Below are 27,973 nucleotides of genomic sequence, written 5' to 3'. Positions count from 1 at the left end.
AAAAAAAAAAACACATTAAAAGATATGATTAAGCAGAAACTACTTTTAAAAATAGATTTATGTACAGAATTTTATATTTATGTAATATAGGATATACAAACTCAATGCTTGATCAGCCTCCTCTATTTTTTTGACCTTCTGTTTTCCTGTCTCATAATCTACACTTTGTAAACGTTATTACTTTACAGCAGCCCTGTAGTGAGATTTAATTTGTCACTCTGGTACAAAAAAAATAAATATGTAATTAAACAGAAAAATTAAAAGGGAATTATGATGGATATACTGATAAGTACATGCTTTTCCTCCTATCTGCATAGGTTCAATTGCCATACTGGTTATTCCAAAAAAAAGGGAGACTTTAGGGCACATCATTTTACTAATATCTTGCTTTACCTTTAATTCGGATAAAGACTGACGCCCCTTCCATGCACAAACCATAATCCTTTTAAAATTTGATTTTTATATTATTAGCATTTAATGAACACTTTGCATTAATAAACCCAAAGCAAACATTTATTATACTGCAATTTACCACTTCTTCGATGTGATGTCTGTATTAGTTTTCTTTTTTAAGCTTTCTTTCTTCTATTTTCATCTGGTGATTAAGCCAGTGACTCTGCTGTTTTTCAAAAGTTCAAGCTCTCCAGCAGAATGTATCAGCTTACATGGATGAGACTGGCCATTTAGCACTGGCAGGGTTGATTAAAATGATCAGCTTTTATTTATTCATGTAAAACCTTTGTCCCAAAAAGAAAAAACCTTTTCTGTAACTAATTATAAAGCGTGAGCTGGAGTTTGGCTTTAAATTGCTATTTGTATTCAAATCTGCTAATACATTTCAAATTCCCTTCCCCCCATAGTGTCAATGCCTCTTTCTGCTGTGTCCTGTGTTCATTCCTCCAAAGTGGCGTCTCACTAATACTGGAGGTGTGTTACTGGCCAGGTCACCAGGTGAAAACAGAGAGGAAAATCCAAAGAAAGAAAGCTGATGTAACCATGTGTACTGATTGGTAATATAATACCAAAATAATACATTTTTGTTTTTTTGGGTTTAATACTGCTTTAAATAAACACTGTAAATAACATCCCAACCCAATTTATTATATCTACATATCAGAACTGCTAATGTAATTGTCAGATCCATACATTGTCTGCTTTGTCTATATGGAGTGTATTCTGGAGCTGCTATATTTGACTTTGCTTATAAAGCGTAAAAATAGATTGCTTGAATTCTTGTGAGGCTTCAAAAAACAAGAAACTGTTGACAACACATGACCAAGAAATTAGGAAGTCCAGACTCTTATATCAGTTCGGCATTGACTGATGCCGAGTTGTAATACAAAAAAATGTATTGTGCACAACCAGGCTTTTTCATGCAAGTGTACTTGAAATGGAAGAGAGCCCAACAATAAGCTCTCCTGTTTCATATATCTCATGATTCATGTACATTATTGTAGATCCACCAATAAAACAGACCACACATGTTACTGCTAAAAATAAAAAGATATAAATGGATACAATCTATAGCAGTGGTCTACAAACTTTGTAAACAAAGGGCCAGTTTACTGTCCTTCAGACTCTATGGGGGCAGGACTGTGGCCAGTGGGAGTAGAAAATGCCCCAACATCAGTGGAAGGAAACAGTGCCCCTTCATTTGTTTAGGTGGAAGGAATAGCACCCCGTCATTGGTGTTTGTGGGAGGAATGGTGCTCCATCATTGGTGTCAGTGGAAAGAATGATGCCCCATCTTTGGTGTCAGTGGGAGGAATGGTGCCCCATCATTCATGTCAGTGGGAGGAATAGTGCCCCATCAGTGTCTCTGGGAGGAATGGAGCCCCATCATTGGTGTCAGTGGGAGGAAGGATGCCACATCGTTGGTGTCAGTGGGAGAAATGGTACTCCATCATTGGTGTCTGTGGGAGGAATAGTGTCCCATCATTGGTGTCTGTAGGAGGAATAGTGCCCCATGATTGATGTCAATGGGAGGAATGGCACCCCATCATTGGTGTCAGTTGTGGATGGAATAGTGTCCCATCACTGATGTCAGTGGGAGGAATGGCACCCCATCATTGGTGTCAGTTGTGGATGGAATAGTGTCCCAAGAGCCGGGAGGTAGGCAAAGGACCACATCTGGCCCCAGGGCCACAGTTTGGAGACCACTGATCTATAGGAACCAAAATAGCTCCAACTATCCTCACAACAACTCCATGTATTTATATTTATAAATTGGCTGAATATGGGGGTAGGCTCCACAACCTTGCAGCTCCCTCCTGACAGGGAAATCCTTAAAGACAAATGTGAAATGTATTTATTTATTACCGGTACTTATATAGCGCCATCAATTTAAGCAGCGCTTTACATATATATTGTACATTCACATCAGTCCCTAACCCTCAAGGGGTGTACAATCTAAAGTCCCTAGCCTACATTCATACATACTAGGGCCAATTTAGACAGGATCCAATTAACCTACTAGCATGTCTTTGGAGTATGGGAGGAAACCGGAGTACCCAGAGTAAACTCACGCAGGCACAGGGAGAACATGCAAACTCCGGGCATGTGATGCCGTGGTTGGGATTTGAACCAGCGACTCTAGTACCGTACTGCCAGGCGGAAGTGCTAATCATTTAGCCACTGTGCATCGGCATACTGTAAAGTGTAAAATGTGTAGTGCGTATTTCACAAAACCTATAAAATCCAAGGTTCCTCAAACCAGGCCACACAAACCTTGAACTACTGAACTCTCACAGCCCTCCTAGATGCTGCCTTGATGATGCCAAATGACTTATGATCTGATGAAGAGGACACACACTTGAAAAGTCATTTAGCATCATTGAGGCAGCATCTAGGTGGGCTGCGAGAGTTCAGTAGTTTGAAATTTGTGGTGACTGGTTAGGGCGGGTGTCGGCAACCCGCGGCTCCAGAGCCGCATGCGGCTCTTTTTCATCTTTGCTGCGGCTCCGGAGCACACTGCCCACCAGGTGGTCGGCAAGCCGCAGATCGCGAGCCACATGCGGCTCTTCTGTGTGCCGGGCGCCCGCTCCCCTCCCTCCTCAAAAATCCGGCCCGCGGAGCGTGGAACATTGGCTGTCAGGATGTAGGTGGGGCAGCCAGGATGTAGGCGGGGCAGAGTGACGAACTCCTCTCTCAGTCCGCCCTGAAGACCAGAACGGCGCGGGAACACAGCGAGAGGAACGCGCGGAGCAAAGGTAAGTGAATTGAGACAATATGGGGGATGAATTACTGTGTGGGGGATGAATTACTGTGTGGGGGATGAATTACTATGTGGGGGATGAATTACTATGTGGGGGATGAATTACTATGTGGGGAATGAATTACTATGTGGGGGATGAATTACTATGTGGGGGATGAATTACTATGGGGAATGAATTACTATATGGGGGATGAATTACTATGGGGGAAGAATTACTATATGGGGGATGAATTACTATGGGGGAAGAATTACTATATGGGGGATGAATTACTATGGGGGAAGAATTACTATATGGGGGATGAATTACTATATGGGGGATGAATTACTATGGGGGATGAATTACTATGGGGGATGAATTACTATGTGGGGGATGAATTACTATGGGGGATGAATTACTATATGGGGGATGAATTACTATATGGGGGATGAATTACTATGGGGGATGAATTACTATATGGGGGATGAATTACTATGGGGGAAGAATTACTATATGGGGGATGAATTACTATATGGGGGATGAATTACTATGGGGGATGAATTACTATGGGGGAAGAATTACTATATGGGGGATGAATTACTATATGGGGGATGAATTACTATGGGGGATGAATTACTATGTGGGGGATGAATTACTATGGGGGATGAATTACTATATGGGGGATGAATTACTATGGGGGATGAATTACTATATGGGGGATGAATTACTATGGGGGATGTATTACTATATGGGGGATGTATTTTCAGTTTTAAAAATGTGGCTGTCAAAATAAATTTCAATCGTGGTTTTGGCGAGATTTGGCTCAGTTGAAAAAAAAGGTTGCCCACCACTGACCTAAGGCTATGATTGTGATTATGAAGATACACTGTGGCCCTGATTAACCCTTTGCTTACTGGGCCCTTAAACCCCCTTCATGACCAGAGTGCTTTTTGCAATATATGCAGTGTCGGATTTGTTATAAATGTTGCAATGGTTTTGCGGCTCCCAGTCTTTTTTTTCCCTTCGGAAAGTGGTCCAAGTGGCTCTTTATGTCTTAAAGGTTGCAGACCCCTGGGTTAGGGGAACTGGGCATTTTTTTAAATTTGTGAGATATGCATCTACATCAAGTACTCTTTTGAATATAAGACATTTTGTGTAAATAAAATATATTGAGGATTACACTATGCTGGTACACTCTCTGTATATTTCACAGATTCTTGTAGATATGAGAAGTTAGAAGATGATGCTATACCCAAACTAACTCTTTAATGAATAACAGCTGTGATTTTTCCAGATTGTTGTGTTCCTTTACAGTCTATACACCAGCGTTTCTAAACCTTTTTTTTTTTATTTCAATATTTCTTTATTGAATTTTTCTTTAGGGGAACAACAGGGTATTGGAAGTAGGTTCATAGTTAAGCATGTCAATACATTATGATACAAAACAGTTACCCCACCATTTAGCTGGGGTCAAGTATGATTTATAGATCATCAAACAATAGAAGTATGAGTAAGTTTCGTATTGAACCTTGGTGGAGGGTAAAAGATATTGAGGGGATATTAAGCATGGGGGAAGTAGGGGTGTCGGGAAAGAAGGAAGAGGGAGGGGGTGTAAACAACGGGGTCAAGAGAGGTATACCAGTCTAGATTTGGGGAAGGAATTAGGTTATGTTTGGGCTATCAGAATTGTACGTTGCAGTTCGGATTTTGTGACCAAAGAGACCAATGAGATTTGAATTTATAATAGGTGAAGGCGGATCTTTTTTCCATTTCACGCTGGAAATTGAGATCCTTGATCAATGATGAAATGGATGGAGAGGTGGTAGAATTGCATAGTCTGGTAATATTGTTTTTGTCAGCGAATAATATATTGATGATGATAGTGCGTACGTCCTAAGGGAAATTTGTGATACTGATGTGTAGGAGCGCAAGCGAAGAGTTGGGGACTATCTGTGTGTTCGATAGTTCAGAGATTAGCTGAAAGACACTGTTCCAAAAGGACCTGCTTGATTTGCAGGTCCATAGTATGTGCAACGTTGAACCTGGGTCACCACAGTGCCGCCAGCAAGAAGAGGAATGGTTTGGGTAGTAAAGAGATAATCTGACAGGAGTTAGGTACGCTCAACCTTTTTAACAACCCTTCAAAATAATTTTATGGTCTCAAGGAATTCCTGCTAAGATTACTGTATCTACAGCTCATGGAACATTTGCAGGATGGTCACTTGGTAAAATGCTCCTTATATTTGTGATCATTGGGAAGAATCTTCCTTACTGATATTACAGAAGGAACCCCTAGTAACCTCTGGAGGAACCCTAGTTGAGAATGGCTGATATACAGTATACTGCATATTTAATATAAAGAGAAGAGGTTTGACCATGTATGGGTCTACCAATCAAGGCTAAAGGTTACAGTGGTACTAAACTCTATTTTTTAACTTGTACCTACAGGTAAGCTTACCATCAGGCTTACCTGTAGGTACAAGGAATATCGCCTAAATGTATACTGATGTATACGCTGCATTCAAGACATACAGTGTGCCATGAAATGCAGAGCACCGTGCCATGGCTGTACTTTCCATGCGCATGGACGGGAGTGAGGTCATCGAATCTCCGGCCATTCATACAGCTGGAACCCATGAAGACGGAAGGAAGACCAGTTGAAGATGGAAGCGCCAGGGAGCCATGACAGCGTTACACTGGAAGGATCCGTGTACAGGTAAGTCTGTCATAATGTGCTAGTATACGGTGCATCCTGATTATGTCATTTGACGTCACACGTAGGTTGGGGTCTGATAGCGCTAGACTTGTCCTCTGAGAAGAAATTGCTTTGTGCTGGGATTTAAAGTGCCATACACATGCTTTTTATGTAAGTGCAATTTTAAGTGTTTTTTACCTAATAAATACGGTGTTACGTTATGGAAGTTTCCCTTTGATGTTTTTATGGTGGTGGAGGAGTGCTGTGGATGTTCTGGAGAAGTTTTCACAAGCAACTGGTCTAGAGGTGGTTTCACATATGGAGTCCATTACCAGTGTATAGAGGTATCAAGATCATACAGACAGCCAACTTACTGCAGGAGAGTGCTGCAACATCTAATGCGATACTTGACCTACCATCCAAGGTGGTCAATTATTTGTGGTGAGTGGGGCTCTGGAGGGGGAGCACTAATTGGAGCACTTCGCACCATGACTGACAACTCATGGGGCCCCCGGGCACTAGGGGATTATGGGGCCCCTGTGTCCTCACCCACACTCAAACCACACACAAAAAAGCCTATGAAAGGTACCAAGGGCATCTCATGGGGCCCCTTACTGACCCCGGGCCCTCGGGCAGTGCCCGAGTTTCCGAATGGTCAGTCCGCCCCTGCTTCGCACAGAGGATTGCTATGGAAAGAAGATTACCTATTGTATCATTTAGTATTCACATTGGATGCGGATGTAAATTTGTTTACATTGGAACTTTTATATGTTCGCACACTGATTGGGACTTTAATATACATACATATTGTCTTTTGCATATAAATTCACTGTATATATAGTTTGATGGTATTGTATATTTGCTATTTAGAGCACAATTGTTGTTTGAGCACATTGAGTACATATATATATATATTGGTTTCCTATTTATGATTTAACCGCTGGGCAGGAGTTATATATTTGTCAGCCCATAGGGCATTGAAGTATACGCACATTTGTAGGGACCCTATAAGTAATAGGGTGGATTATTTATTTATTCATATTTTCAGTAGAGGCAGCGCAGCAACTTTTATGTTTGTACATTATGACTTACACTTGCAGAGGGCCCATTTTTCTTTTATTTTTGTGGCAGTTTACTACCGCTTTAACTGCCCAAATGTCAAATGGATTGATGTAAATCTGTTTTTACCAAAACTTCACCTGCACATACAGTTTATGCAGTTCTTGCACAGCCACTTTCATTGTCCTTAGTACAATATGGGTTTTCCAATCTTGATCCATGTCACTATCTGTTTGGCTGCATTCACACCAGAGCGTCAAGTTTTTGCATGTTTTTTGGGTGTTTTGTCAAGCATCTGTTTTTGAGCCTTTTTGTACGGCGTTTTGGAGCTTTGATATTTTTCTATTACCCAACAGAGAAAACTGTTGTCTGTTAATTCATTTGTTGCTATGTGTTTCTGCACTCAACTGCTTAAAAATGTACCAATCTGCCCAAATTGTGCTACAAAAGTACCTTCAAAAACCTTTTTGAGCTTCAGACCTTTGGCTTCATACATTCTGGAGTGGAGATGTGAATCACCACCATAGAGAATACTTTATTTTTTCTCCCTGAGCATTTAGGAGCCTCAAGCTTCAAGCTACAAAACGCTCAGGTGTGAATGGGGCCCTGGATCTGGCCATCAAAGTGGCTGGAATTGTTCTTATAATCCTCTCAGAGAAACAACAGACAACACTTAGAGATTGCAGAGAGACTGAGACGTGACACGGAGAAGCAATGCCAGAAATAACTCCTTCGAATTAAATTCTGACTGGCATTTTTCAGCCTGAAGTTCTACTTCTCAAAGGGACCACGCAACAAGACTCAGGCCCAAGGACATAGAAGCTACGTAGGTTGTACTGTCGTCATCTTATGGAGGGGGAGAGGAGGACTAGTCTCAGAGACATGCATAGCAGTAAAGCAGTTTAAGAGCAACTGAATGACAGCTACACTGTCAAGATCTTAAACTCGTTAACACCTCAATGCATTTTCCTGCAGTTCAGACCAAAACAATTAGTGATCAATGGTAGAAGTTCACACCAGTCTTGTGTTGAATCCTGTTACAAAAAAATAAGGTCCACACAATGCATTTTGGATTGCTAATCTGTATTTTGTTAATGTGTAGAAATCATGTAAATCTGATGAGAGAAAACAATAAATTATGCAATCATAACAATACCAAGCAATTGGATAAATAAAGCCCATATCAAGAATTATAGCCAAGTATTGTTTGTAAAATGTCTGATCACTACTGTTCCCCCCAAGATATTCAAGGCCAGATGCTTGTGCTCATTCCCTGCTTCACAGACATAAAGCTGCCTATAAACCTGACAGTTTACAGTTCAATCCATCCATGGGAATCATAGACACGATCGCAAGCAATTGCCCAAAACAAAGTAATCTACTGACAATGAGCTTGATCGAACACCAGAATTTTAACGATTGTGAAGTTAAAACTGAGCAATACATTGACAGTTTCAATAAGTCCTGATGCACACTGGATGTTCTGATAACGCTGGTAATTTTAGCTGTGTAAAGTCACATTAAAAACGTGAGTTTTTCAGCTTTTTTTAGCGTTTTTGCATTAGCGTTTAGCTGCATTTTTCCACATTTAGCAGCCTTTTCTCACGTTTGCGTTTTTTAGCGTCTCTTTTGACCAAAGAAAAACTTTTTGGGTCAAAAAAAGTCCAAACGCGCCAGTTTGCAGTGTTTTACCGCATTTTTCAGTGTTAGAGCGTTTTTACAACTGAGAAACTCCTCTAGAAACCCACTAGTCCTGTTTTGTTTTTTTTTTTCAGCCAAAAAACGTTGATTACAGTCTATGTGTGCATGGACACATAGAATAACATGCTGGGGGGTTTACTAGCTGTAGAAAAAAAACGTCAAAAGCCAAAAACAGCCGCTGTAAAAATGTCATGTGTGCACGAGGACTTAGGTGGAGCTTAACTGCTCCTAAACTACCGCCCCCCCGCCCCTGTTCTACTTAGCCATCTTTTACAAAAATTGGTGTGTGTACAAATGCCTGACAGTCTCCTCCAGGCATGTGAGAGTTGGCATAGACCAGCAATATTTATAGAACAAAGCCGGCACCCAAAAGGATCTTGAAACCCCATTACTAAGCCCCCCAGTGGGTGGGGCCAAATGCATCAGGGGTGTGGTTTGGTGGAGACATGTAAACTGAGGCCACTAATTTATTCCCATGGGCTGGTTGGGAGTAGAGGCGATCCTTTCCTCTTTTTACATTTACTAACCCTCAGAATTTTGAATACTTATGCAGCGTTATTGCAGTATAAGGTTAGAAAAGGTTAGAATCCATGACAATAAGAGACCAGGGGTACAGCTGCACATGCACATTTTCAAGCATGCGCACGAATGCTGTCAGCTTTTGGTGACAGCATTGAGTGTGAATGTGGACATCCTCTGTGTGCGCACAAAACTTGCAGCTTAGTAAAACACTGTCTCTTGGGCAGGGGCGGATTGACCATTCGGGCACCTGGGCACTGCCTGAGGGCCCGAGGTCAGTAGGGGGCCCCATGAGATGCCCCTGGTACCTTTCATAGGCTTTTTTGGGTGTAGTTTGAGTTTGGGCAAGGACACAGGGGCCCAATGATTTCCTTTTGCCCGGGGGCCCCATGAGTTGTCAGTCAACCTCTGGTCCTGGGATAGCTGTGATATAGCAATCCCAGGATACAGCAGGGCCCAGCCTAGGTCAGAAACCCAGAAGTGAGGCAAAATGATCAAAAAAAGAAGCCAAAAGGTTAAAAATAAAAATACAATTTTTCTAGCATTTGTGGAAGAGGGAAGGAGTGGGACAAATTAAGACATTGTTGTTTAGGTGGATTGTTTAGCTCTAAAGGGTAACTCCACTTTCATGGAAAAAAATATTGCAAATATAAAAAACTATAAAACTGCTACACAAGCTATGTTGTAATTTAAAGTGATATAAAAAGGCAATTAAAAAAAAAATAACAAACGTTATACTTACCTGCTCTGTGCAGTGGTTTTGCACAGAGCAGCCCTAATCCTTTTCTTCTTAGGACTCCTGCTGGCGCACCTGGCTCCTTCAGTCCTGCCAAGCGCCCACAGAGCAAGCAGCTTGCTATGGGGGCACCTAAGCAGGCTTGCTCCTGAGCCACTGCTCTGTGTCCATTTACACACAGGGCCGTGGCTCAGCTCTGCCCCCTCTCTCTCCTCATTGGTTGTGAACAAATGGCTCCCGCTGCTGTCTCAGCCAATGAGGTGGGATAGTCCCCAAAGAGTCAAGGCTCTCATGCTCAGCGCTGGATCTTGATGGGGCTCAGGTAAATATCAGGGGGCTTGGGGGGTTGCTGCACTCAGAAGTTGTTTTACCTTCATGCATAGAATGTATGAAGGTAAAAATCATTAAGCCTTTATTACTACTTTTTTGTTATTAAAAAATATCTTTCCTGTTCAATCTGCACTCCATGTAATTTTTTGTAGAATTCAACCCAATATGGCAACCTGGAAACAGGTTGGTACATCATTAGAGTATAGAACATCCCCAAAAATGTCAGTTCCCGCTTGTGTGACTGACCCGCTGATTTTCCCAGAAGCCTGCTCAAAGTCAAATTTTAGGCATCATCTGCAATATGAATTTCAGTTTTAGTGAGCTATTCCCCAAGGGCTAAATACTAAAGGGATGCAGACACTGCAGCTTTTCTCATTAGAACACTGAACGTGCACTAGATGATTATAATGAACCAGATCCTCCCATTCAGAATCAGTCTGAATCAGCCAGAACATGGTGAAACAAACAGCTATTACTTCAGAGCAGTGGTTCTCAACCTTCCTAATGCCGCGACCCTTTAATACAGTTCCTCCTGTTGTGGTGACCCTCAACCATAAAATTATTTACTCAATAATTATAATTCATGAAGTGTCGTTTTACCTCCAATACTGCTGCTTTCAACACAGTAGCTGCTTTTAACAGAGTAGCTGCTTTCAACACAGCAGCTGCTTTCTACACAGTAGCTGCTCTTTACACATCGAAAATATGTGTTTTCCAATGATCTCAGGCGACCCCTATGAAAGGGTTGTTCGACCCCCAAAGGGGTCGCGACCCACAGGTTGAGAACCACTGCTTCAGAGGAACAAAAGGTAGGAATCTGCCACAAGGTTAGTTAAAATCCTGCCATGTACATTGATCACCCAGAGGGGTGTGGCTTTTTTCTCCACAAAAGGCGCAGTAATCTTTAAAGAATAAAGCATAAACTGAAACAAAGCAATTTTGGCAAAAAATGGAATCAAACGTTCAATCTGTTTATCGAATGGCCATATGTATAACCAGCTTAAGTGGGTGATAAAGCAACTATATATGCCTGCAAGGCGTGAGCAGAGACTTTTGCTTGAGAGCAGCTGAATTGTGCTTGCCTTTGGCTGCTCTATGACTATGGGCATCTTTAAAATGTACTGTAGGTCTCGTTTGTAATTTTTCTTGTTCAAACTTTTTATTGATTTTTCAAGCCAGTAACAAATGTAGGACATTCAAATATATCTAGAGGGGGGCACAGGTTGCCCCAAGGCATGAAGGATAATGTCATACAAAAACATACATCTGGGAACCTTAGGGAAACAATAGGGTATAATACAATGCGAGGGGAGGCAATCCAAAGTTATGATCTAAACATAGGCTCCATGTAAGACAGAGGAAAAAGAAAGCAAAAACAGAAAAGAAGAAGGGGAATAAAGAAAGAGGAAATCAAGAGGGGGAGTGGGGGGGAGGGACTTCCGACTTCCAGAAGAGAAAGGGTAAACTCGGGACCGTATTAAAATATGGATTAGCCCACAGAGCCACCATACGATGCGGCTAGGGGGCGCTAAGGGAGGAGTACCGAAACATCAAAATTCGGTGGGAGAAAACGTTCCACCCACGGGGTCCAAATCTTCAAAAACTTGGGGACAGAGTCCATAATAGTTGCTTCCACTTTGGCATGAATCATTGCCTGCATTACCTTGTTCCTAACTGCTATTGTACACAGAGATGGGGACTTCCATGATCTATCCATAATTTGCTTAGCAGCCGTAGTAATTTGCAAGAGCAGTTTGAATTGGGATTTGGATATGGAGGGGGGTTGAAGATTTAACAAGGCTATGGTCGGATCCAGTGATATTAGCTTTGCAAAAAGTAGGGACAGCATGCGAAAAACTTAGGCCCAGAAAGCTTGGGCAACCGGGCAAGACCACCATATATGTATGTTCCAACCATCGCACAGCCCTGAAAACAATCCGGAGGATAATTAGGGGTATATTTAGCAATCCTCGCCGGAACCAGGTACCTTCGGGTCAATACTTAGTCTCCGCAGCTACCACATTCTGTGAGGAGGATTTGGTGGCCGACCAAATGCGATCCCAGTCTGTAGGGCTCAATTGGTGTCGAAGATCTTTCTCCCACTTAGCGACATAAGTAAGATTTGGCAGAGACTCAGGAGTAGAAAGGAGGTTATAGAGGGCAGAGATAAGGCAGCGTCTATGGGGGGTCCCTGAAGCAAGAGCATTCAAAAGAGGTCATAGAATGGGCCAAATGGGATTGAATAGCAAGCCGGACGTAAAAATGCTTCAACCTCACTTGAAATTTTTTAAGTATGTGAGCTACCTGCTCCCTGAAATGTATCCTCTGCTAATTTCCAATATGTTAAAGAGGACAAAATGTGCAATTGGGCAGCACAGTGGCTAAATGGTTAGCACTTCCGCCTGGCAGTACAAGGGTTGTTGGTTCAAATCCCAGCCATGGCACCTCCTGCCTGGAGTTTGCATGTTCTCCCTGTATCTGCGTGGGTTTCCTCCGGGTACTCCGGTTTCCTCCCACATTCCAAAGACATGCTGGTAGGTTAATTGGATCCTGTCTAAATTGGCCCTTGTATATGAATGTGAGTTAGGGACCTTAGATTGTACACCCTTTGAGGGTTAGGGACTGATGTGAATGTATAATATATATATATATATATATGTAAAGCGCTGTGTAAATTGACGGCGCTATATAAGTACCTGAAATAAATAAATAACACTAACCCACCCTGTGCAATACTGATCAAAATTTGGCTTGACATGGGCTTTAATCCAATGTCATGCGGTAGGTCTTAATTTCATCAGGATTTAATATTTAATCCTGAACAAAACTATGGGAATGGAAAACTTGTCTTCTTCTGTATACAAGCATTTCCTAAACTCTAGGGGACAAGCACAATGACAACAATCCAAACGTCATCAATAATTGATCAGCCAAGTCTTCTATATTAGTGTGAAGTGTCAGTTGTTTTACTCCCAAATATGTTCTGTAATGGCTCATTCACACCATAACACAGACAGAAATGCACAGAAAATGCATGCATGTTGACGTTTTTTGGTGCTTTAATACACGTTGACATGCATTTTTTTAAAGCATTTTTTTCTGCATAGGCCATAACAAGGGTAATACAATAATACTAAGGGCTTGTTCTTACTACCCACACTGGAAAATGATCAATGTTAGTGTTCCATTGTGTTGCTGCTTCAGGCTGCAGTTCCTTGCATTTTATAACACAGGGACCGCTTTACCTTTTTTTTTTTTCTTTTAAATCTTTTTAACTGTCACAGAATGATTGTATACATTTGTATGCATTGGAATAGAAATGCTCTGCACCAGAGGGCTACATTCTAGTGTGAAAAGGGCACATAGAAAACAAATGTTTTCTATGTGCCCTTTACGCAAAGTATAAACAAGTCCATCTTTTTAATGTATTTGACAGGCACGTTGAGTTAATGCGCATACGTTTGGGCGCTGGGTTGTGAGTTGCCTACATTTTTCCTTAAAGTGTCATTAAACAAACATCATTAAATCAACAAATGCTATATTACATGTTATTCATACTCACTCAGTCACTATGAGATTCATTTATTCTGTATTTTGAAAAAAAAAACCCTGGTTGATCCTGCTGGTCTCTATCACCCCCTTTTGTTTATATCGCCAGTGCAGCTGGGGATTTTGTAGAGCAATGTTGGAAGCTACTGCACATGCTCAATTTGAAGGGGGCATACACTGTGGTAAACAACAGCCCATTCCCTCCCTCCTCCTCTTACATGCCCACTAACCAGCTAAACACATCTTGACTGATGGAGGCTTCACCACCCTATTATTCTAAGGCAGGCCATAGATAATGCAATTTTCTTTACTGCAACTGTGGGTTGCAGGGGAAAAAAATGCTCGATCCCCCCCATCAACACTGACTGTGCCCTTCCTGCAGAACTATTTTGTTCTCCAAAGGAGGGGGGGGGGGCACGGGGAGCCGTCCCTGCTGGGAAAACACAGTGATTACGGATAGTGGCTATAGCTGCTGGCAATATTCACATGTAAAAATCCAATATGCTGTTTGTACCCAAGTCCATCAATGGATTGTCTTGGGTACAAAAAGCCTGCCCATAGATGATTCAAATCTCGGCCTGTAGAGATTCAAAGCATGCATGGCCGGCTTAAGGCACAGGCTGGACGGGCATTACACAGTCTGACTGGCAGAAATATTCCCACACCATGTTACTACCAAAAAAATAAAAAAGATTTAATTTCAAATATGTATTTGTAAGATAATTTCAAACAGTTTGATATTAATTATTTAGTTCTACTCTGTATTCTAAAGGCTTTTTTTAATTTTGAACATGTGACCAGCAGCAGAGGACTAGAAGCTCCTCCTGCTTATGTTTCCCCACAGACAGGCTGGGAAAGAGCTGTATGTTTTTTAATAAAATAATTACATTGCCATCATCCACATTCAGAAAGAGAAGGGACAATGTAACTTAAACAGTGTGTGTTTAGTATCACTTTAATTTTCACCAATGCACTGGTGTGGTGTGAACATGGTAAATACACAGCAACTGTGTTTAGGTTAGGTTCACATATGTGCGGGTGGTGATGCTGTGGATCCGCACAAAAATCTGTGCAGCCGCACCACCCGCACAGAGGAATGCAGACCCGGGGGCGGGTGCCATTAGTTAATGGCACGCCGCCCGCAATGGAAAATGCAACCGTACTGAAAACCAAGGTTCCCGTGCGGTTTTTCAGAAGTTTTCAGAAGAAGTGCAGGGACTTCTTCCCTGCGTGACACAGGGCACGGGAGTCCATTTAAATAGGCTCTCGTGCCCCTGCAAAACCCGGCCCGCATGACTGCATATATGTGAACCCGGGTGTCCTTGTGTTAAGCCTGCATTGATTAATGCAGATCACCGCAGTTCCATACAGCTGGTGTAAATGAGCCCTACGAATTCATAAGAAGGAGAAGAAACAACAATAGTAGACCACACAGACATATTAGATATTCACCCACAAACAGCCCAAAAATAGTACTGGTTGAAAGGTGGACAAAATGTCAGTACACCTGATATTTTTTTGGTTGATGTTTAACAGTTAAAGCTGAACTCCGTGATAAGCAAATATTGTCTAACTACAAAAAAGCATATTTGAATCTTGTTGTGATTTGTGTATGTCTTCCAACTTTTCCTCTGTGTAGGAGCTTCCTGTAATACAGACCTGTCACTGCTGCTCTTTCTCCTTGTGTAGGGTGACTGGTCTTGTTTCCACCCCTCCAATAGTTGTCTGTAGGCAGCATGAAGTGGGTGGAGACTGTTGGGCCCCTCCCACAGCTCTGCTCTTTGAACAGGCTATGTGCGGCACAGTGATGATGTCACTGCTATTTTTACAATGTAATAATTCGATCTGCAAAGGCATTAGATGCGCAAAAGTGGTGTTATGTTATCTGAGGCTATTGGGAAATATCATTAAATTAGTTTTTGAGCTCCCTCGATTTTTTTTCTTTTTCATTCTGGCATGTGCACTGTGGCCCATACTAAGGTGTGGGCAGCAGGGTCACTCCAACGGGATACTGGTGGGGGGGACCACCTTGACTCTGCTTGTTGCCGTATCCGTCTCCTGACCCTCTCTCTTTTTCTCCTTCACTATCTTTCCAACTGGTGTCTTTTTTTTTTTTTTTTTAGACTTTTTTTAGACTTTTTTTTTCTCTGTTTGGGTGTATACTCTTGTTTATATGGAGTTATCTCATTTTTGTTGCATACATCTTGTCTGGGAATGCTCCCCTTGCATCTGTGTTTTTTCATATCTCTGGGATATGTGTTATCGATTCCTCCATCCTGCTGTTGTCTGGATTAATTTTCATTCACCCACATGGATCATAGTCACACCTGTGATGTTTTTCTGTCCACTTACTTGTCTATGTTATTATTTTCACGCTTTGTACTGTTAAATTTGATACAAAATATAATAAAGACAAATTTGCCTTTCAAATTAGTTTTTGTGCCTAGAGTTCAGCTTTGAAGGATATGTAATGTAAAAACTCTTTTTTTGGATAGGGAATGGTAAAAGCCCCTGTGATATTGGTTTTGCAGTCTATGTCCCAATAATGAGAAGTATTTTTGCTTCCTGTTCTGAAGAGAGACAATAGCAATTAAGTAGCCAGCACAATGGCCTAAGTGTTTAGCAACTATGCCTTGCAGCACTGAGTACCTTGGTTCTAATTTTGGCCTGAATGCTATCTAGTTGGCACTGTACTGTATAAATACCTATAATAAATAAATCTGTCCAAATTGAGGGTATATTCCCTCTTAGGCTTTTGTCACCAGAATAGTTGTACCTGTTGGAAGATTTTCCTTCTATTTCGGTTCAACTGCAAAATTTGGAAAAGATAGTCAACCAGATCAGACAGAGAGGGTGAGTCCCATCAGGAACACACACAAATAAAAACTTGACAGGGTTTTAAAACTATCAAGACTAAAAAAATGGCTTTACATACACTTTAAATCAGCTGGCTTGTGTGTCTCTCCTTTAGTAAGACCTCTACCTATTCCCAGGTTACTTACATTACAGAGGAGATGCTGAATAGGGGGGGGACCTCTAAAACACAGACTATAACATGGAACTAGTCTACTTGATAATACCTAGAAGACAGAACAGAGAAAAACCTTTCCTACAGGGAAGGCCTCACAGCCTAAGCGTGAGCAACACACAGAAGGAACACCTCTCCAAGGACTGGGATAAGACACAGGAACTGAAAACAATGTCCTGGAAAGGGAAGACAACAGCATCCCTTGTCTAGTGTAGGCTCTAAGGCTCAGCTCACTTAACCCCTACATCCAAAGAAAAATGGGGGAATGTGATTGGAAAAACTGCCAAGGCAGACACTAATCTCGCTAGAGTATAGACCACGAAAAATCCTTGGAAAGATTAATTCAGAGAAAACTCTGACCAGTGGTCCCAAAACCCTCTTAAAAAACCAAAGTTTGATCCCTTGGAGTAAACATGACCAATAGGGAAGGTACTGTACATTAGAGCTTCCTATAGTTAGGTAGCTCTCCTCACTATAAAACAAGGAAAAATACAGATACAAAATGGCTAAAAAAAACATGCTCAGCTCCCACCAACGTGAAGAAGGAGGCACTCCTCAGACAACTTTAAGGTAGAACTTACCTGAAATAACCTGCCTGTCCTGAAGCTTCAAAGTAACAGGACTAGAGGCACCCTTGCTTGCCCAAATTTGATAAAGCATCAGGATCCTTGGAGCGAAAGACATGAGTCTTATCAAGGCAACAAAGAACATTCACATGGGTGCAACCAAAACAGAGAGCCTGAGAAATAGTCAAAGAAGAAGGATCTAAACTCTGGTGAACGGTTCCCACAGAGTCATTAAGACATTTCCTATAGTCTTTTACCTACAGCACATGATCTTAATACATCCTGGTGCATAGATCACTCCCCTATGTCCAGAAAAAAAACATTTGAAAGAAGCTGGCCTCAAGAAGATCACATATGACAGATCCAAGAGGAAATGGAGTAGAAAACAGGGTTTCATCCAAGTCAAGATGCTCCCAGTCCACAGAAGGGATGAACACTAAGGGATTGAGAATCGACGCCTCTGGTACTATCTTCAGCTGTTCATTACCATCCTGTGTTAGCTTAAGCAGCAACGTAGCAAAGAATATTTATAAGGCTAGAAAAATTGTGCCAGTAGAGTTAAAGAAAAATCAAATACACCAATCCTACTAGGACACTAGCAAAGAACTGAGGCATGCGTGAAGTAAGAGGAGTTATCCTGGACTGGCTTACAATTTATTTGTTTTCCAGTGTTCAGCCATTCTGTAGGCAGTATAAACCAATAGTACATGACTTCCAGTATCACTCAATGGACAAGAAAGAAATAATCTTAGCAATGTGTGCAAGTGTTTTATAAACCACATTTCTATGCACAATGTCTTCTTCAGGCAGCTACTGTTGTATCTAAAACTAGTTAGTACCTTTTATCTGTTGATTGGACAGGATCTGAGACTTTGAAAGGGCAGGCCAATCTGCTTACTTGCCTTTTCCTCTCTATACAGTCTTTGCATCCTCACCCACAGCCTGCAGAATGAAATGTAGTTTGCAATGCACAGTACCCTGTATTATATTAAAAGAAGTTACAATATTTCCCATGGAGCACCTACTAAATCTGGCTGCAACTGAGATCTGCAGGAGAGAATCTCTGTTAGGCTCCAATTGCCATGCCCCGTAGGGGAGTTCTCTTTACTCTCTTTCTCTCTCTTTAAGAGCCAGGACAGGAAGTGATGGGAATCTACTAATAGGGACACATACAGTACAGTAATTCAAATATAAGGTTTCAGCCCTTATCTACTCTACTTAAAACATGTTTTTATTGCAGCGGGAACACAGATGGGAAAAGAAAGTCAACATATCGAACCCTTCAGTACTGCACTGTGTGTATGCTTCAATGGAGAGATTTTTCCATACTTCCTGTCCCAATGACCACATGCTGTATTATCAGGTGAGGAAATGAAGGTAAACCTACTCAAATGGGGACACGGAAGGCAAAAAAGTAAATGGGTCTAACTCTTCCCTACTCTATCCAAAATAAAATGTTTTAGAGGTTATCTTTTGCAAAGTTGCAATATTTCCTGGGCAACATTAGCAGTTCAGGTATTCACGTATGTGGATTTGCACCTGAACCCTTTAAAGTGTACCCCACATCAGATACCCCCCCAGCGACAATGCCTATATCTGCTTCTCTTTTCAGTAGGACAGCACCAACTTTATTTGGCATCGGGACATCAGCCTACACCATCAGCCACTTAGATGCTGGCTCAGATATGGCACAATGTCAATTTTGCTTTCTCTTGCCTGCAGCAAACTAATGAAATAATTTCAGTCCTCCAACAGCATTCTGAGTTCCTCCAGCCCCCCACTACCACCACTGAGTGGCCCCAAAGGAAGTCAGTTGCTCTGGGTGCTGGCATATGTGCTCACTGCCAAGCCCTGCTCCGTGTGTCCATAAGACACATAGAATGGAGTATAGCCCCCCCCCGGTTCCTGCTCACTGGTTCTGATGGACATCGATGGGAGCCAATCACTCCTGTTGCTGTATCTGAGCCAATAAGGAGTGAGAGAGCTCAAGGGTTGCTTTTTAATAAAAGTTTTTTTTTGATAAATTATACTGTTGGTGTATATTGTGACATGTCAAAAATGTATTTGTACAGACTGGTAATGTTTTTGAAAGGTCCACTTTAAATAATATGGTCGCTTAGTGCTTACCTGCAACACATCCAATATCTGCCTATTAATTATCGCAAATGTCAATTGCTCTAGCCCACAAAATAATTCCTGAAATACTTGCAGGAGGGATAGCATTTCTGAAATATGTCACTGGAGGCTTTCGAACAGATAATAGGGTATTAAATTGCTCCAGCATTTCAGAGCCTATATTTCTGTAATGAGACCTGCATCCAGCTAACTTTGCTGATTAAGAAACAGCACTGTGAACTGACGATTATTTAAACTGGTGGAAAGAGGCGAGAAAACACTGACAGGCGTGAGGCACGACAAATCAGACTCATTTCGCAACTAATGGAAACCTGGAATGAATTTGTGTGAGGACAGCTCTGTAATAAAACCCTCACAAAGGATGTCATTTAGCAAACCAAGGTGAAAGCCGATTGGAAAGCGTCACCCTTACTTTCATTAAAATAAATAGATGCTTCATATAAGGGCTTATACCAGGTCTGGCAAATCTCCAGGGCTTGCCCACTAATGCGCCTAAAAATTACCCTGCTGCCCAACTCTTTTCAACCTTTTATTTTGTCAATGTTGCACTCTGACCTTGCAAAAAAGTGAAACACTTAACGTTAACTCTGTATTAAAAAAAAAATGCATGCCTTATACATTCGGTAAAGGGGGGAAAACTGACTTTCCCAGTATTAAGTCCTCACATGGGTCCCAAAATTCAGAGGCTTGGAGAGATTTGGGGAGGGAAAGAGCCTCCAACCCTGACTGCAGATACTTTGGTTATGAAAGGGCTAACCCACTCACGAGAGAGGGCTGAAAAGAGAAGGAAGAATGGACAGATATCCATGAGGTGTGGTGTGGAACAGGATACAGTTGTGAAAGGGCTGTGGGCTGAGACACCGGTGGACTCCTGTGACCTTTAACTGGTCCCCTGAAGTAGGTGGAAACTTTAAACCCTGTTGTGGGGCAGGTTTATGCTGGCGGTGAGCCAAATCTTTGTGTTGTATAATATGTTTTTTTTGTTTATGCTATTTTTATCACTGTTTTAAAGAAATAAAAATTCTTTGCTTGTACTAAAATGGCTGGCTAGTGATCCAGACCCTCAAATATCATGTACATACAGTATACACAAATACAAACCATAAACACATGCCTGCTGGGGTCTGCCTCCCACAATGAGAGAAACTTCTCAATACCCAGTTTGGATCTACTATAAATTGATTTTTCCTTCAAAGATTGTAGTTTGTAATTTAAATATATCATGGGTGGATCCTGTTCTGATCCTAGGCTGCTACCTATCATAAATACATAGGAGGCGCAACGCTGAAACACATTTTTTAAATACATTTATCCATATAACAGAAAGTCCAATCCAGAGCTTTTATATATAGGGGATAACAAATTAATCAGCCAAGACCCAACAAATATCCGATAGGTGCCCTGGAAACCATCAAAGGGAAAGATCCTTCACCAACACCAATCGCACTGTCCTTTACCAGATGGTATTGACCCCCAAAAGAAAGGTCAATATGCGCTGTGTGCTTCCTGGAAGTGACCACTGGACTGAATATATTTCTTAAGGATCCTAGTCTTCAGTATAAAGCTTACAGAAATGCGTTCTAAAATCTTGATTAACAGCATACAGGAGCTGAGGCAAGAATGCAGGCATCAGATGGATAACAAATGAGTGCAGCGGAGCAGAACATCTAGCACAGCCAGGGATTGGCGAACAAGCCGGCGGGGTATGGCTGCAATGAGGGGTGGAGCCCCTGAATCGCATATTGGCCCCTACCCATCCCCGTCATCACAGGTTGGACTTGACAGCTGCACTCTCTCTAATTGCAGCCATACCCCGCCGACTTGTTCGCCAATCCCTGGCTGCACTAGATGTTCACACTGCTACAGGTCCTACTTGGCTGCACTCATTTGTTATCCATCTGATGCCTGCATTCTTGCCTCAGCTCCTGTATGCTCGTAATCAAGATTTTAGAACGTGTTTCTATAAACTTTATACTGAAGACCAGGATCCTTAAGGAATATATTCAGTCCAGTCCAGGAAGTACACAGCGTATATTGGCCTTTCTTTTGGGGGTCAATACCATCTGGTAAGGGACAGTGTGATTGGTGTTGGTGAAGGATCTCTCCCTTTCGTGGTTTCCTGGGCACCTATCGGATATTTGTCAGGTCTTGGCTGATTAATTTTTTATCCCCCATATATAAAAGTTATGGATTGGACTTTCTGCTATATGGATAAATTTATTTAAAAAATTTGTTTCAGCGCTGCACCTTTATGTATTGTTACCTGCAATATTGTGCTAGCTGCTTATGTGATGTATACCCACTGAACTTGAATGGACCAGTGCAATATAGTATTTATATTTTTTATTGCTACCAATCATAGGAAGCACTCACCAGATTGTAAATTCTTGGATGTATACGGAAGAGCCCCTGGTACAAAAGTTCATTTTACATAAAGGATTTTTTTTAAAATTTAACAGCTAAGAGCATCAGATAAAGCCAATGCAATTTTGGGGAAAATACCTTCCCCTTCTTCAGGGCTTCAGCAGTTGATGTTAGTAAAATCATTATAGAATGCACTAAGAGATCTGTGTTAAGGCTTGAAGAAGACTAGTGTCTCCTAACAATTGCCATTAATGCTCCTAACCATTAAATGTTTCAAGAAGTCAGTTAACCTAGGTGAAATTTTGTACCAGGCACTCTTCTACTGTATACACATCCAAGAATCTGCAGTGTGTTTCAGCATAACAAGCAGGCATGTTCCAGGATCACCAGAGTGGGGAGACTGGTGCAGTGCAAATAATCCTGGATGAAAAACTGAAGCACTAAGCAGGTAGGTAGGCTGTGCTCACCAAAGGCATCTCAGTTGGGGAGACTGACTAAAACGGGAGCACTGAGAAGCTTGGGAAGCTGTGTATAGTAGCCAGCCAGCTTCTAACTTCAGCTTGTTCAATTATGTGTTGACAATAAGGCTTGGTTCACATATGTGCGGGTGGTGCTGGTGTGGATCCGCACGAAAAGCTGTGCAGCTGCACCACCTGCACAGAGGAATGCGGACCCGTGGGCGGGTGCCATTAGTTCTAATGGCACACCGTCTGCACTGGAAAACGCAACCATACTGGGAATCGAGGTTCCCGTGCGGGCTGCGTTTTAAGAGGAAGCGCAGGGACTTCTTCCCTGCGGGGCACAGGAGTCCATTCCAATGAATAGGCTCTCGTGCCCGCGCAAAACGTGGCCCGCACGGCCGCATATATGTGAACCAGGCCTTATATCTGGAAGCTGATTGGTTTCAATGCACAGCTGAACCAGATCTTCCACTCTCCAGTTTTAATAAATAAACCCCCATGTTTAATTTTCAATTCTGTCTAGATTGTACCTTTAGTATATCATAATTATCCATTTTCACTGTCTGAAACTCTCAAAAACACTCATCGGATAGCTTTTCAGAGATGTATGGCAGGTGGTGAGGAGGCAATATGCTTTAACCATAAATTTTTTTTCCACTGCACCACAATTACGTGCATTACACGCAGCTGCAGCTTGACTCCATAGAAGTGCAACAATTGTGTTTGGCATAGGCACCGCCTGCCAAAAGCAGCATTCTGTTTACATTTTGTCACAGTCGCAGCATATGTACAGCCGAGGGCGGCTGTATGTTAGTGTTTAGGTGGGTGGTCAGGGAGCGTTAAAACCGAGGCTCAACCACATGGCTGAGCCAGGATCCTTAAGGAAAATATTCAGTCCAGTGGTCGCTTCCAGAAAGCACACAGCGCATATTGACCTTTCCTTTGGGGATCAATACCATCTGGTAAGGGACAGTGGGATTGGTGTTGGTGAAGGATCTCTCCCTTTGGTGGTTTCCTGGGCACCTATTGGATATTTGTTGGATCTTGACCATACATGCGAATGAAGCCTTAGAGCTCGTTCACACCATAATGTGCATCCGAGTGTGCAGGTTCCTGTGCGTTGCATATTTTGCAGTCTATCAATTTCAAATTGGGCAAAACATGCAAACAGTAGTTCAGGCACAATTTTTAAAATCAGACTGCACCAAACCACATTGTTGCATGCAGTGGCAAGCAATTTTGTGACCACACATGAACCCACGTTTAATAGATGCATGAAGGAAAACATGCCCTTTTGCGCTTATTCCTGCATCAAACCTACTGTGAGCAACCCCTTTCAGTGAGTTTCTGGAGGTGAGCAGAGAAAAAGGGACCAACTGTAGTAGTGATACACAAAGATTTATGAAAAATTGGGTTTTCAACAGTTCATTTTCTGCAAAAAAAACGTTTTCACACTAATGTGATATTTATTTCTCTAAACTGAACGTTTTGATATGGAAATTATCATGAGATAAAACAAACTTATGTAAAACAACTTGTGTGGCTTTTTGAATTTTGATGCTTTGAAGTACAACCAAAGCCAAAACTTTTTATCTGGTATTAGATAAAGCAGGAAAGGGTTAGAACATCGCTCAGGTTTTTAATTATTGTCTGTGTCCCGGTTTGGAACACTCATTCCCACACTGGAGGTCAGAACTGCTTTGACATAATGTACAAAAACACGTTAAAAATCGAAACAGAAAATTTAACTCATGAGTATTTAATGTGAGTTTTTTTGTGAATTGCACGTTCTTGAGTTAAACACCACATGTTATTTTAACTCACAAATTCCTGTGATATTTAACTCTTACAGCATTGATCCTTTTATATCCTGCTGAACCAGAAAAGAAAGCAAGGGGAAAGGTTACGTTGTTAAGATGTCACTGGACCAGGAGTACAGAGGCAATTTCAGAATGGTGAATAAACTGGCCACACATTCAAGGTGGATTGGGGAAGCATCCCCACTGCGCTATTGTGTTCTGGCAGCAGGGAGACTACCCCACTGTCAGAGTACAAAGATCAGCGTTGCAGCTGCTGATCGAGTGACTTTTATCCATCAGGACAGCTTCACAGTAGTTGATCAGCAGATGGACTTCTGTTTAACTGCAGTGGCCACACATGGATTGAAATTCATCCAGTCCCTGCTGAACCGGCCAAAGTTCGAACCATCTATTGGCACCTTTAGGGCGTCCTCACAGTAGGTACAGCTTACAGTTGTCCCCTTCTTCTCTTCTGCACTGGTCTGTGCTCACCTTGTGGTGGGCCCAAGCACACTTGCATCATCAGCTCTGCCATAGACCAAAATGATTCATGATCGTGTCCAACTGAACTGTCTTCCAGCTCAACTCTATAACAGGGCCAAGGTACAATATGGAGCAATCACACTAGTCAAACGAACTAGTCTTTGGTGGTCAAATGTACTTGGGCAGGATACGGATTGCCTACTGTCCGTACACTCTTATATTGCTCACAAATATCATGGGTCAGATGTCCTGTAACTTTGGGGAGATAGTCATTCACTTCCTCTTTTGTTTCTGGAACTGGAAGGAAGGGGAATCCCTATAATGGTCATACAGACAATTTAAACCCATAGAGGTTCTAAGCCTTCCCCACTGTATCCAAACTAAAAAAAAGTTTTGACTTTAAAGCCTAAACTTCATAGCTGCACGCAGAGCCTGGTTGGTGGAAATCAGGACAAAGAGTTCTCTTGAAAGCCCTCCCCACTCCCCCACCCCCAGTAATACTCCCCTTTAGTGTGCTCAGCTATTGCTCCATTCATCTGTCTAAACCAGGGGTGCTCAACCTTTTGAAGAGCGAGGGCCACCTAAGTAATTTGGTAAACGATCGCTGGCCACAATGAAAATGGTTGAGAATTTAAACATTTTTTATTTTGAATAGCAAAATGGACATTTTCCTCTTGCAGCTGAATGCCGGCAGGAAGGAGAAGAGGAGAAGCCAGATTTCAACTGATGCAGGGGAAAAATAGAGAGGATCAGTTTTTGTATATGCCGCCCTCGCTGCCCCTCCTGTCCAAGTGTAAAACAGAATGTGACAGGGAGGCCGCACATGCCTCTGGAGCAAGGGGCGGAGTCACCATTGCAACTCCAGACGCTACACCAGTGGTTGGGGGGGGGGTGATGGGGTAAAAGTTTGCGAGAGGCCATGTGGGGGACACAGCAAACATGTGGAAGAAGGTGCTCTGGTCAGATGAGACCAAAATTTAACTTTTTGGCCTAAAAGCAAAACGCTATGTGCGGCGCAAAACTAACACTGCACATCACCCTAAACACACCATCCCCACTGTGAAACATGGTGGTGGCAGTATCATGTTGTGGGGGTGCTTTTCTTCAGCAGGGACAGGGAAGCTGGTCAAAGTTGATGGGAAGATGGATGGAGCCAAATACAGGGCAATCTTAGAAGAAAACCTGTTAGAGTCTGCAAAAGACTTGAGACTGGGGCGGAGGTTCACCTTCCAGCAGGACAATGACCCTAAACATAGCCAGAGCTACAATGGAATGGTTTAGATCAAAGCATATTCTTGTGTTAGAATGGCCCAGTCAAAGTCCAGACCTACATCCTATTGAGAATCTGTGGCAAGACTTGAAAATTGCTGTTCACGGCACTCTCCATCCAATCTGACAGAGCCTGAGCTATTGTGCAAAGAAGAATGGGCAGAAATTTCCCTTTCTAGATGTGCAAAGCTGGTAGAGACATCCCCAAAAAGACTTGCAGCTGTAATTGCAGCAAAAGGTGGTTCTACAAAGTATTGACTCCGGGGGCTGAATACAAATGTACCCCAAACTTTTCAGATATTTATTTGTAAAAAATGTTGAAAAACATTTATCATTTTCCTTCCACTTTACAATTATCTGCCACTTTGTATTGGCCTATCACATAAAATCCCAATAAAATACATTTCAATTTTTGGTAACATGACAAAAAAAGTGAAAAATTTCAAGGGGTATGAATACTTTTTCAAGGCACTGTACTTGAATCATCTGCCCTTACTCAAGATGGCCGTGGTTAGAAATGCTAGGGGGCGATTTCTCAATAAAATAAAGCATGCAGACAGTTTGCTTTGAATATCAAAAATTAATTAAATAGTGTTCTCAGTTTGTGGTGCTCAGATACAGTTTAGCATTCACAATTCAATATACAAAAAAAAAACTACTTTCTGTGCTTTCTAGTTGCTAAAATGTTCAGCTGCATGACAGATCTCTAGCATGTCTCTGGATATTGAAAGGGCTGCCTTGTTCTGACCTCATAATGAGCAAGCTTGGAACACGGGAGACCGAAGCATTGTAGCTTTGTATGTAAAACAAGCTCGACGGTTAATAATACACACTGTGCCATTACAAGGCAGGTGTGGGACACATGTTTAATGGGGAGCCTCTTGGGCCCAGCTAGGCCACATATTGATCGATACTCTCAAATATTTTGAAAAATTCACTCATCTTCTGGGCTCCCTGCAGACCACCCGCCAGATACATGACTGAACATTACCATCAGAGCTTACTAATGACCACCATTAAAAGTAAGAGCTCTCTAGGGAAGCCCTGTCACTATATGTTTACTGAGAACAGGTACACACCGTGGGTACTGCCATTAATCACATGGACAGCACACATACTCCGCGAAGGGAAGGAAGCATGCATGCCATAGTTATATTACTATACTACTAATTTATTGTACAATAACTTCAGGAGTCGTATGGCTTTTCCTGTGCGTAGTGACAAACTAGGGTGATAAATAGGAATCAATAATATTTGCAAATTATCAGATTTTATTGCAGTATAGACCCATAGTTTTTGCTCTATAAGACGCACCTAGGTTTTAGAGGAGGAAAACAAGAAAAAAAATATTCTGAACCAATGGACTGCAGACATAGTACAGGAAATGACCAGAGACTGCAGACATACTACAGGAGATGACCAGAGACTGCAAACATACTACAGGAGATGACCAGAGACTGCAGACATACTACAGGAGTGACCAGAGACTGCAGACATACTACAGGAGTGACCAGAGACTGCAGACATACTACAGGAGTGACCAGAGACTGCAGACATACTACAGGAGTGACCAGAGACTGCAGACATACTACAGGAGTGACCAGAGACTGCAGACATACTACAGGAGTGACCAGAGACTGCAGACATACTACAGGAGATGACAAGAGACTGCGGACATAGTACAGGAGATGACCAGAGACTGCGGACATAGTACAGGAGATGACCAGAGACTGCGGACATAATACAGGAGATCACCAGAGACTGCGGACACAGTACAGGAGATGACCAGAGACTGCAGACATAGTACAGGAGATTATCTGTACAGGAGATGACCAGAGACTGCGGAGATAGTACAGGAGATGACCAGAGACTGCGGACATAGTACAGGAAATGACCAGAGACTGCGGACACAGTACAGGAGATGACCAGAGACTGCAGAGATAGTAAAGGAGATGACCAGAGACTGCAGACATAGTACAGGAGATTATCTGTACAGGAGATGACCAGAGACTGCGGAGATAGTACAGGAAATGACCAGAGACTGCGGACATAGTACAGGAGATGACCAGAGACTGCGGACACAGTAC

The 27,973-nt window shown here is 42.2% G+C and overlaps 1 protein-coding gene across 8 annotated transcripts in view; it reads right to left on the bottom strand.

The window, feature by feature from the left end:
• CACNA1D (calcium voltage-gated channel subunit alpha1 D) overlaps positions 1–27,973 on the bottom strand; it is a 537,089-nt gene that overhangs the window by 475,379 nt on the left and 33,737 nt on the right. The window lies entirely within an intron of this gene.

Source organism: Staurois parvus, unplaced genomic scaffold (assembly GCF_062004578.1).
Source record: "Staurois parvus isolate SC_StPar_1 unplaced genomic scaffold, SC_StPar_1.0 ptg000282l, whole genome shotgun sequence".
NCBI lineage: Eukaryota > Metazoa > Chordata > Amphibia > Anura > Ranidae > Staurois > Staurois parvus.
This window is presented reverse-complemented; position numbering and strand designations above follow the sequence as displayed.